Genomic DNA, 12,618 nt, shown 5'->3' with positions numbered 1-12,618 from the left:
GACGAGCTGCGCAAAAAATCGCGCGAATATGAACGTGGTTTTGCGCAGCTCGTCAGTAAACAACGGCTCTGTGTAGTTAATGCTGCTCAATGTGAAAGCACGCACGTGATGGAGATTTACCGCTGATTACAGAACCGGCTTTACTGATAAGATGCGCGTTAAATATCACATGCGATTTATCGTGCAGCCCTAGTTGCAAGCTTGCCTTCCAGTGGCTTTGCATGAGCGTAACGCACATTCATAGAGCGGACTATTGAGCGGAGCGTCACACCGCACAGTGATGACGACTAGAAGGAAAGTGTGCACTGAACACTACTGGGTGGTGCGCCGCGCCATATATTTTCGGACGATTTCCATTTTTTAATTTTCGGCAGCCGAAATTTCGGTGCATCCCTAGTGTATAGATACACACACATATATAAATACACACACACACACAGTTTTATGTAAAGTCTTTCATTTGGTGAAAAACCTAATAGTAGACTGTGAGCATTATAAATACATTATAATTCCCAATGCGCTTGTGTTTCTCGACAATAAACATGCTCCTCAGTGGATGTTATGTTGCCAAGCAGTGATGGCGAATCACTCAATGGTCTGTGTCTTCATCTGGGAAAAATAACTGACTTGCAGCACCACTGCTTCCATATGCACATATTCGACGTTAAGTAGAACCATTTCCCAAATCACTTATCGCGCAATATATGTGCATGACCTCAATAATTTTTGGTGACGCAATATATCACCCATTATATTTACTTAAAAATTAATGTCACCATGTTTTGTACATGCCACTTGCGCCTGTGTCTTTTGCAGCTTCTCGTACATAATGCATACAAGTTCTTTGTGCATTTTTCTTTTTTTCTACTTGTTACTTTGCAATTTTTGTTAGAAAATGTTTATTTACTATTTATTCAGGTATTTTAAGGTATTTTATATTTTGATACTTAATTTCCATGATCTAAATATTCTTAAAAATTAAAAGTTTGTTGTCATTTGGAAGTGTGTAAGCCTTCTTGCATTACTATGCTGTTACATTACGATTATATATTCAGTGGCATAAAATGGTCTTTAATATGACAATAAATATTATTTCTGGGGCAATATATCGCACAACAGAAAGTTGTTATCGTGACAGGCCTAATGGGATCACGTGAGTTGAGTGATGTGTGAGCAGAGGACAGGCAAAAAGGCCCTGACCATGTGTTTAACGGCACAATGACAGATGCTTCTCATCTCCTGGGTATGTGAGACAGCTGGCCCATGTGCAACCGCACCCTGACTTGATATCACTGACAGAGGCCACATGCTTCATTCTGACATTTGAACTACCCACTACAAACCCGTCTTGATGGTCTTTTTTTATATATATTTTTGCTTATTCAATGTTTTATGGAAGCTTGTTTCCACCACAGGATAAAAAATAATACTAAAAAAGTACTACTAATTGTGACTTTTATCTCATTGTTCAAACTTTATATCTGACACATTTTTTTCATTGCAGTTTTTAGAAAAAAATCAGAATTGGGAGATGTGATGTGAACTCACAATTGCAAGAAAAAAGTCTGAATTGTTAGATAAAAAGTCATAATTAGCCTACTTTTTAAAAAATTGTATTCCTTGCAGGGGAAAAAAAACAGAATTGCAAGATGAAAATTTACAATTCTGAGAATCAAGAGAAATAAACTCAGAATGAAAAGAAAGTCAGAATTCAGTTCACATCTCGCAATACTGTTTTTTTTCCCCGCAGAATTGCAAGAAAAAAATCTGAATTGTTTGAATTTTTTTCCCTGCAAAAAAAAACTAAACTAGATTGTGAGACAGAAACTCAGAATTGTGAGAAAGTCTGAGTTCTGACTTTATATCTCGCAATTCTGACTTTTTTCTTTAAATTGCGAGAAAAAAGTCAGAATTGAGAGATAAAAACTCATAATTACATGTTTGTTTTGTATTCCATGCTGAAAAAAAATTGAATTGCGTGATATAAACTCTGAGATGTAAACTCTGAAATTCTGAGAAAAAGGTCAGAATTGTGAGATACAAACTCAGAATGGCGCTAAACAAATTCAGAATTCTGAGTTTATATTCCGCAATTCTGACTTTTTTTCTCTGAATTGCTAGAAACAAAGTCTGAATTGTGAAATATAAACTCAGAATTGCGAGATATAAACGTGCAATTCTAAGAAAAATTTTTAGAATTGTGAAATATTATAATTTTTTTATAATATATTTTATAATTTTTTCAGGACTTGGCTACATCTGTTTTTTGCCTTTAATTCAGTTTTATCTTGAGTACAGTACATTCAAGTAAGGACAGGAAACAATAGGGAGTAGGGAAAAAATACCAATTGCCTGAAATCTGACACTAAGCGGAGAACTGTAGACGGGTTCATTGATTATAACAGGATTGATTTATTTTGACACTTTGTGCCATGCCACCATTAGCCTAAATGTCCTTTTGGTCACTCTGTCTTGATCAAATGTTTCCTGTTTTGTTTGTAGTCCAGTAGTAAGAGTTGAGAAATCAAACAGCTGGCGTGTTTTTGACCAGGCAGGTGTGCAGTTGCTATGGTGACAGCCAGCTGAACGCTTTCTGGGAATAGAAGACGACTTCTGAGAGAAACTCCACTGCCTCCCTCAGTCTCACCTGTGTCTCTCTCTCTGCTTCAGTCTCACCTGTTTGTGTGTCTGCTTCATTCTGTCTGTCTCTCTCCTTCTGCCTCACCTGTCTCTCTCTCTGACCCAGTCTCACCTCTTTCTGCCTCGGTCTGCCTGTCTCCCTTTCTGCATCATTTCAACTGCCTCTCTTTCTCTGCCTGTTTCTCTCTGTGTCACTCAGCCTGTTTTTCTCTCTGCTTTAGTCTTCCTGTCTCTTTCTGCCTGTCTCTCTCTCAGTTTGTCAGTCTGCCTATCTCTGCCTCAGTCCACCTGTCTGTCCCTCATTGTCTTAGTTTTCCTGTCTCTCTCTGCTTAAAGGTGCACTAAGTGATTGTTGCCAAACGATGTTGATATTTGAAAGCACCAAAACAAACACGCCCATACCCCAACAGGACCTCGCCCCTATTTTGATAACTCCGCCCCACATGTACGTACACAACCCTGGCAGCGACGATCAATGCAAAAATCAACGTAACTCACCTATCAAGAAGAAACAAAGCATGGTGTCCGATTCCAGGCCCTCCCGCTCCTTGAGTTTCTCCACCGCTGGAAAGCTGCTCCAATATTTACGCAGGTCCTACCTCTTGCCTGATCGTAACCCTTCTTTTTAATGTTTCGTTCCTCCGAAATGTTCCTCCTTTTTTATCTGCCATCTCTCATTATCTCTAGTCGATCTGCTAATATCCATCCTGTGCACTGACTGAGCGATCTCTCTTCTCCCTATCATTACTAGACACACCACTTACTGCTGAAGCGAGTGTGTTTGGGACTCGGTCTGACACTGTGGTCAAAAGCGTTTTTCAAATATTGCTTAGTGCACCTTTAAGTCTGCCTGTCTATCTTTCCCTCAGCCTGCCTGTCTTTCTCTCATTGCCTTAATCACTTGTCTCTCTCTCAGTGTCTCAGTCCACCTGTCTCTGCCTCAGTCTACCTGTCTATGTCTGTTTGGTTGCCTTAGTTTGCCTGTCTTACTCTCTGCCTCAGTGTGCCTGTCTTTCTCTCTACTTCAGTGTGTCTGTCTTACTCTCTACTTCAGTTTAACTGTCTTTCTCTCTACTTCAGTGTGTCTGTCTTATTCTCTGACTCAGTCTGCCTGTCTTTCTCTCTGCCTCAGTCTGCCTGTCTCTCTCTCTGCCTCAGTGTGCCTGTCTCTCTCTCTGCCTCAGTGTACCTGTCTTTCTCTCTGCCTCAGTCTACCTGTCTCTCTCTCTCTGCCTCAGTCTGCCTGTCTTTCTCTCTGCCTCAGTCGACCTGTCTCTCTCTCTCTGCCTCAGTCTTCCTGTCTTACTCTCTGCCTCAGTCTGCCTGTCTTTCTCTCTGCCTCAGTCTTCCTGTCTTACACTCTGCCTCAGTCTGCCTGTCTTACACTCTGCCTCAGTCTGCCTGTCTTTCTCTCTGCCTCAGTGTGCCTGTCCCTCTCTTCTCTCTCCTTCTCTTATATTTTTCCTTTTCATTTTGCACCAAGAGTGTCTAAAACATCATCTTGTGTTTCATCTCCTCATTTGGCCGTTGCGTCCTGAGGCAGTGAAAGAGAGAAGAAAAAGGCCGACAAGGCATCCATTATAACAGCGTAAGAACAGAGCATTAGTGTGAGGGAGCATCCTGTGTGTCTACTCCATGTGAATCCATGTGGATATCAGCGAACAAGGCTGTGAAGTCAGTCGTCTGACCATTAAGTCTGTGTGAGGACTCGAGGAACCACTCCTCTTAGCACAATACACACTGCTCATTGTAGGAGCTCTGTGAGGCCTGTGTACCGCTGGTTTCTGGTCATTGCTCCCCAGGGTGTAGCACTGAGCCTGGTCTCCATTAGGACAGAGCACAATATGCCCAGTCAGGAAAACCAAAGCTCATTCACAAAGGAACAACCTGCCATTCAACATCCTCTCTCTCTGTATCCCTGCAGTCTGAACCCACTGCCCTGTGAAGCAGGACACGTCTCTCCTGCTACCATTTGTGTAAAGGGATAGTTCATCCAAAAATAACAATACTGCCATCATTTACTCACTACAAAAGAAGTTATTTAGCAGAATGTCCAAGCTGCTCTTTTCCATATAATGAGAGTGTGTGATGACCACACCTGTAGCTTGCCTAAAATGTTTTCTAGATTGTCATCTGTGATTCCCACCAGTCTTAGTTTCATTTCCGTTTGCAGAAGTTGGTAGTGACTAGTAATCAAGAGAGCCAAAAATAAAACAGCAAAAAACAAACATCTGTTATATATTCAAATGTATGTTGAGTCAGTCAAACTGTTCTGCAGTTTGAGCAAGTCAAAGCTGAGCACATGGTTTGTTTCAGTTTGTTTAATTTATTCAGACGGGGCAAGAATTACAAAATGCCAATATTTGCCTAGCATTGTGGTTAAAAGCCTGGTGGCTCATTAGATTTCAAGTAATGTTTTTTGAACATTTCTTTGACTTTAAGTTAAAGCTGCAGTCCGTAAGTTTTGCCTCTTTGTCTCCATCTCTGTTTGAAACAATTGCAGTTACTTGCGGAACTATTTTCATTACGTGGGTTGTGCTCCGGCACGGCTCCAGCACGGATGAATCTAATGTTTTGAGGAGTATGTGTGGCTGTCAGTCACCGCACCGGTGTGGATACTTCGGAATCACAGATTCTAGCCTACGTCTTGGAATATATGACCCAAATAAGAATTTTCACCGGATATTGTCATCTGAACAAGTAAGTAACAAGTCTGCTACTTTTGTTCTGACCAGCTGAGGAAAAAAGCATTAAAATAAATCGCTTTACCAATGGTGATTAAATCTAACGATCAGTTAATTAGCTCATATCACTTCGAACCATGCAAATTATTATTACTGTTATACTCTGTTCTCAAATTGTTAATGTTAACATCAGCATTGCGTGACTACATGTATGTAGTGTGTGTTAGCGTAGATTTCAATTTCTGTACAGTAATCTCTTAATTGTCATGCCATTCGAATTTCATATAATGAAATTATTTTATTTTCTAACCCAAAAAGCGAATTATTCTTCCTTAGAACTGGTTCTCTTTAAAATACAAATCTTGTGTAATCCCACGTAGGCTATCTGTAATCAGATGCACATTTAAAACTGGAGTATAATCTAATTTCAGTCACTTGTGTTTCATAAACACATAATCCTTTCTGAATTACAATCGGCCATCAAAATGATAAGTTTAATTATTCCAGCTGCTGTGAGAAAAGGCTATAAACGGTCCGCCACCTGCAGGATCCTCACATGCGATAGCCGACAACTTCTTTATGTTTACAGACGTGACGTAATGATGCAGCGGCATGCTCGAATTTCCCGCGAATTCCTACCAGTACCACTCAAATTAGAAAACATTATTAGAAGCTTACCATTGTGAATTGGGCTAAAGTAAGGAGATAGTTTTGAACACTGGCTGGTTATATACTTGCTCAAAAATTGATTTCGGATAATTTTTAACCAAAAAAAGTTACGGACTGCAGCTTTAAATGGGTGGATCTCTGTAGTTTCTTACAGAGAAACTGTCAAAACAGGTTTCAAAAAGTTCCCTGCATAGTGCCAACGAACGGGTGCCATTTTTTATTTTTTCCACATCCAACATTAACAATAGATTGCATCATTCATTAGCAGTAACACTTTCTATGAAGCCCTTTTTTATAACACATTATAAGGGTATTCTTAAGGCATTATAATGAATGCATAATGCATGCTGAAACTGACTCTTATCTGCAGATCTTACAACATTTGTCACAGATCTGTAACTCACTGTTGTGACTTCAGTGCATTGTATCAACATCCTCTTTGTGCAGGACTTCTGGGATTGTAACACATTGGAGCACATTGTGTGTTTGTGTAAATCACACACAGGTTCTGGTCATTCTTCGACACTTCCTCTAGGGATCTACAGTGGATTCAGTAGAGTTAAATGGCGCAGCTTCTTTTGTTAGTGTTTTCACCTGTACGGTCCCATTATTTCCCTCCCATATCCAAATATAGTTCAGCACTGACCCTCTGCCGAACCCTCTCAGCTTGTCCAGTTTCACACAGGTACAGCTCTCATAATCACAACAATAATTCATTCTTCAGCTTTCTGTTCTGTTACAGTAGAATTAAGTTTACTGCTATTTCATTAGAAATCAAATAGTAGATCAGTTTGCGTAATGATAAGGTCAATCTGAACAGTGTTGTTATACCCGGTCATGTGCATGGTAATGTAAACAGCACTTGGCAGTACAGTGCGGGCAGAACAGTTTACAATCCACAGCAGCACAACTTTGTTTGTCATTTGACTGTTGCCGTGGAGATAACATGGATTTTTCTGCATGTTGTGTACAATTGGCTGCTGTAGAACAGAGCCACGCCCATTTCCATCCTATATTATCATTACATAAATGCACCACAGAGCTAGAATGGATAGGCATTTGGATATTAATGCACCATGTCATATTTCAGACCTCAATCAAAAAGAAAAAAATGAAAATGAAGCCTATTTTTATAATTTGTGACTATTGGTTAACGTGTGTTAGCTGTAAGGTTAACATCTAGTGTAAGCTAGTGTACTGCAGATATGCACATTTAAAATTTGTACTTTTTCAGGAAAACAGATCAGAAATATTGATGGTTCATATACTTCAGAGCATGTAGCAAATTTCATGGCTGTGACGTAACTAAAGCTGATTGGCCATTTATGATATACCGCTCCCAATGGTTGGAACAGTCTAAAACTATTCAAATTCAATAATTGAAATAAAGCTGAAATAAAAATACAGTATAATTATTAGATGAAAAACGTAATGTGAAACTTAAAAATGCTGCCTTGATAACCAAATTGAATAAATTAAACAAAATAAAATATGTTTAAGTTAAAATGACCAAACTCTAGTAAAAATAAAAGCTAAATACATTTACATTTACATTTATTCATTTGGCAGATGCTTCTATCCAAAGTGACTTACAGTTGAGGAATACAACAGGCAATTTTTCATATGATGGCAATAAACACGAGAAGTGCCCGTTATACAAGGTTTCAGTCTTCGTTCAAAATAGTAAAAGCTAGGACAGGAAGGGATAAAGTATAATAATAGAATAGAAATGTGAAGGCACAGAATTATATATATTTTTTTAGGAGGATGCAGTGAAATGTTCACAGAAGAGATGAGTTTTCAGTTGTTTCTTGAAGATTGTGAGGGATCCGGCTGTCCGGATGGAGTTAGGTAGGTCATTCCACCAACAGGGTACGGTGAAAGAAAACGTCCTTGAGAGTGATTTTGTGCCTCTCTGCAATGGTACCACGAGCTGCCACTCGTTTACCGACCGCAGGCTTCTGGAGGGGATGTAGACGCATAGGAGAGAGCGGAGGTAGGAGGATGTGGAGCCCGTGGCTGTTCTGTAGGCAAGCACCAATGTCTTGAACTTGATGCGGGCCACAACTGGAAGCCAGTGCTGAGAGATGAAAAGCGGTGTGACATGGGCTGTCTTGGGCTCACTGAAAACAAGATGTGCTGCTGCATTCTGAATCATTTGCAGAGGTCTGATTGCACATGTTGGAAGTCCAGCCAGAAGAGCATTGCAATAGTCCAGCCTAGAAATGATAAGGGCCTGGACGAGAAGCTGTGTTGCATGTTCTTTTAGGAATGGTCGATCTTCCTGATGTTATAGTGCGAACCTGCATGATCGCGCTGTTTGTGCAATGTGATCTTTAAAGGTCAGCTGATCATCAAGAATCACCCCAAGATTCCTGGGCAAACACTATGGGATTATCGTTGATGAGCCCTGTTGGATGGTAAGCTGGTGCTGTACTCATGGTGTGGCTGGAAAGATGAGAAGCTCTATCTTTGCTAGGTTGAGCTGCAGGTGATGTTCTTTCATTCATTCTGAGATGTCCGTCAGACAGTCTGAGATCCAAGCAGGTACCATTGGATCATCTGGTTGAAATGAGAGGTAGAGCTATGTGTCATCAGCATAGAAATGGTAGGAAAAACCATGTGCTGGAATGATAGGTCCCAGTGATGTAGTGTATATAGAGAAGAGGAGGGGTCCAAGAACTGATCCCCGAGGAACCCCAGTGACCAGTTTATGTGATTTGGATACCTCTCCTCCCCAAGCCACCTTGAAGGACCTACCTGTGAGGTAAGACTCAAACCAGTGGAGTGAAGTTCCGGTGATGCCCAGCGATGAGAGGGTGGACATGATTTGATGATTAAGCGTGTCGAATGCAGCAGATAGATCCAGCAGAATGAGAACTGAAGATTTGAACTCAGCTTTTGCACTCCGTAGTGCTTCAGTGACTGACAGCAAGGCGGTTTCAGTTGAATTACCACTTTTAAATCCTGATTGGTTATTGTCCAGCAGGTTGTTCTGTGAGAGGAAGGAAGACACTTGGTTGAAAACTACACGTTCAAATTTTGCTATGAAAAGGCGAAGAGGCACAGGCCTGTAGATTTCAACAAGTAAGGTGTCTAGTGTAGGTTTTTTAAGCAGTGGTGTTACCCCAGCCTTCTTGAATGCAGTGGGAAAAATGCCTGAGAGAAGAGATGCGTTGATGCATGAGTGAAGGCAGAAGTGCAGGGGAAATGCCTTGAAGGAGATGTGAGGGGATTGGGTCTAGAGGGCAGGTGGTACGGTGGCTGGAGAGGATACATTTAGAGACCTCATCTTCTGTAAGAGGAGAGAAGGAGGAGAGAAGATGGTCAGCTGTATGAGTGTTTGCTGAGAGTTCCTGGGTGAGTGGAGCCAAGAACTGACTGCTGATGTATGTGGTTTTGTTTGTGAAGTAATTGGCAAAATCGTCAGCAGTTAAAGAGGTGGTGGGAGGAGGCGGAGGGGGACAAAGGAGAGTATTGAATGTTTTGAAGAGTTTACTTGTGTCTGATGCGCTGATGATCTTGTTATGGAAGAAGGTAGTCTTGGTAGCATGAACTTTGGTGGATAATGAGGAAAGCAGTGACTGTTACCTGCTGAGATCAGCTGAATCTTTTGATTTGCATCATTTTCTCTCTCCTGCTCTGAGTGTAGTCAGATGCTTGGACATTGGAGGACATCAGTTAACCAGGAGTTGGAGGGAGTAGCACGTGCTGGTCTGGAGGAAGTAGGACAGATATTGTCTAGGCAGCTAGTCAGGGTAGAAAATAGCATATCGGTGGCACGATTCACATCTAATGATGAGAAGTGTGTGGGGGTGGGAAGAGAGGATGATACCACAGAGGAAAGTCGAGAAGGAAAAAGAGACCTTAGGTTTCGTCTAAACGAAACTGGCAGAGGGGATGGTGGTGCGGAAGAAGGTAGATGTAAATTAAAATAATAATGAAATGAATCCAAGACATGCAAGGGTTTGACCAAGATGTTATCTGTGATACAATTGCATGTAGGGCTGGGTATCGAGCTCGATACGTTTTAGGCACCGACCGAATTGCCTCGATACTATCGAGTATCAAAAAATGTCTTGTCGTTCGGTACCAAATTTCGATACCTAAGGGTTTAATCTCATCAACATCAGTGAGCCAGTAAGCGTGCAGCATGCTAGATGTGCCTAAATCAAGTGCTGGTGATTGGCTCTGGCGCAGGTTCCGCCCAGAGACGTGGCTCACACGTGAGGCTGTAGTGTGCAAGCGTCCAAACCCCCATAGATGTAAGGCTATGTTTACACTAGTGCTTTTTTATTTTTATTTCATTTAATTTATTTATTTATTTATGCATTTAGCAGACGCTTTTATCCAAAATGACTTACAGTGCATTCAGGCTATACATTTTTTACCAGTATGTGTGTTCCCTGGGAATTGAACCCACAACCTTTTGCGCTGCTAATGCAATGCTCTACCACTGAGCCACAGGAACACTAGAAAAACGGCGTTTTAAAATAAACAATCCTCGTCCATACTGGCGTTTCCACTGCATTTCAGAAAATATCTCCGTCCACACTACACAACCAAAAATGCATGTTACGTGACCATTCATGCACACTGTAGCATCATGCTACATAAGACAATTAATTCGATTTATACTATGCTTTTACTCAAAAACTCAAAACTCACAAAACCTAAACCACCATCGAGTGTTTGTAATAACTTCTGATTGCGATTTAATGAGGGTTTGGTCATATAATGTTGCTGAAATATGCTATTTGTACCCTTTTATATTAAGCTAATCGCTACACATGCTTAGCATTTCTCATGTAAACACCCTGTATTGTTATAAAAACAGGCAGAATCTCATGAAGATCACATACAAATCATATACTGTCGTAATCGCGTGTTTATTAGCTTCATGTTTCATCCGTGGAAATGTTTTTCTGGGTTTCTTATGTACAGAACTGAACGCGGAAGTATAATGGACGTTCGTCATTGGAGACAGGGCGGGTTATAAATGCTTAATATGATTGACAGTTGAGCAGCGAATGAGCTTCCTCTTGAGTCAGAACAGTGATCACGGAAGAGAAAACAGACAGCGCTGGAAGCAGCTAATGCTCATCAGTAAATCAGTGGAAAATGAATACAAATGATGATTCTGTCTAAGCTATGTGTTTTAAAACGAAATGCACTAGTCTAAACATAGCCTAAAAGATGTGGAAACTGAAAACTATTTGAACTTTATTAAAACTATTTGCACTGATTTACTGTGTTGGTTACATTTTGTTCCTTTATGCTTTTTTTGTTCCATTTATATATAAGTATATATGTAAGTATTTGTTACAAATATTGTATTACAGCATTTCATATGTAATATGACTGTAATAAAGAGAATTACACATATTTTTACTATAATGATAATGGGGGAAATAATGAAAATAATGCAACAGCATTTCATATGTAATATGACTGTAATAAAGAGAATTACACATATTTTTACTATAATGATAATGGGGGAAATAATGAAAATAATGCAAAAAAGCTAACAGTTTGGATGTCTTTTTTTACATGTATTTTTATCATGCTTATCATCTACAAATTGGGCTTTCACATGCTACACTGTAGTTTCTAATAAAGTTAACTGGTAACTCTGTGATTTTATTTTCTTGCCATTTGGTTTGGCGACTGTTAGTTTTGGATCCTTGACACTGAAAACTATTTGAACTTTATTAAAACTATTTGCACTGATTTACTGTGTTGGTTACATTTTGTTCCTTTATGCTTTTTTTGTTCCATTGTGCAGTGGCTCAGGAGATGAGTCTTTGAGTCTGTAAAAACATAAATAAGCAGAAAAAAATAAAACCAAACAGTTTTTTGAGGTAATGAAATTTCAAAAGCTAACAGTTTGGATGTCTTTTTTTACATGTATTTTTATCATGCTTATCATCTACAAATTGGGCTTTCACATGCTACACTGTAGTTTCTAATAAAGTTAACTGGTAACTCTGTGATTTTATTTTCTTGCCATTTGGTTTGGCGACTGTTAGTTTTGGATCCTTGATGTATCTCTACAATATGAATATCGATTTCCATTTACCACACTTTACCTGCCATTTCTTTATCATTTTACAATATACTTCTCACTTACATCTCTGCCTCTTTAAGCCAGCACTGGTGTCAAAGTTTTGAATTTTAGTTTGCTCTGCGGTCACCATGTGCCCATAAATAGCTCTGCATGTAAATGCTGCCACTTGTAGAACAGTTGATTGAAACTTGCAGTGTGAAGAACCACAAACTATATTTGCAGTTCACAAAGGATGCGTTCAAAATAAGCATGGGCGTGCAAGCTCCATAAAACCAAACAGTTTTTTGAGGTAATGAAATTTCTAATTTCATAAAATTGGTATCGAAAAAAGTATCGTTCAGGAACCGGTATCGAAGTCAAGGTATCGGTATCGATATCGAAAATTTTTGAACGATACCCAGCCCTAATTGCATGTAAAGATGAAGTCGAGCTGGTTACCCGACAGACATTAATGGCTGTGTGTTGAGTTATTTTGAGGGGACAGCAAATTTACACTGTTATACAAGCTGTACACTCACTACTTTACATTGTAGCAAAGTGTCATTTCTTCAGTGTTGT

General features: G+C 39.8%; 1 protein-coding gene across 2 annotated transcripts in view; it reads left to right on the top strand.

Moving 5' to 3' along the window:
* Window positions 1–12,618, top strand: part of LOC107713323 (rab GTPase-activating protein 1-like) — a 104,521-nt gene that overhangs the window by 13,839 nt on the left and 78,064 nt on the right. The window lies entirely within an intron of this gene.

Source organism: Sinocyclocheilus rhinocerous, unplaced genomic scaffold (genome assembly GCF_001515625.1).
Source record: "Sinocyclocheilus rhinocerous isolate Xijiao unplaced genomic scaffold, SAMN03320098_v1.1 scaffold688, whole genome shotgun sequence".
NCBI classification, from domain to species: Eukaryota; Metazoa; Chordata; class Actinopteri; order Cypriniformes; family Cyprinidae; genus Sinocyclocheilus; species Sinocyclocheilus rhinocerous.
The sequence above is the reverse complement of the archived record's forward strand: the minus strand, read 5'-3'. Positions and strand labels throughout refer to the sequence as shown.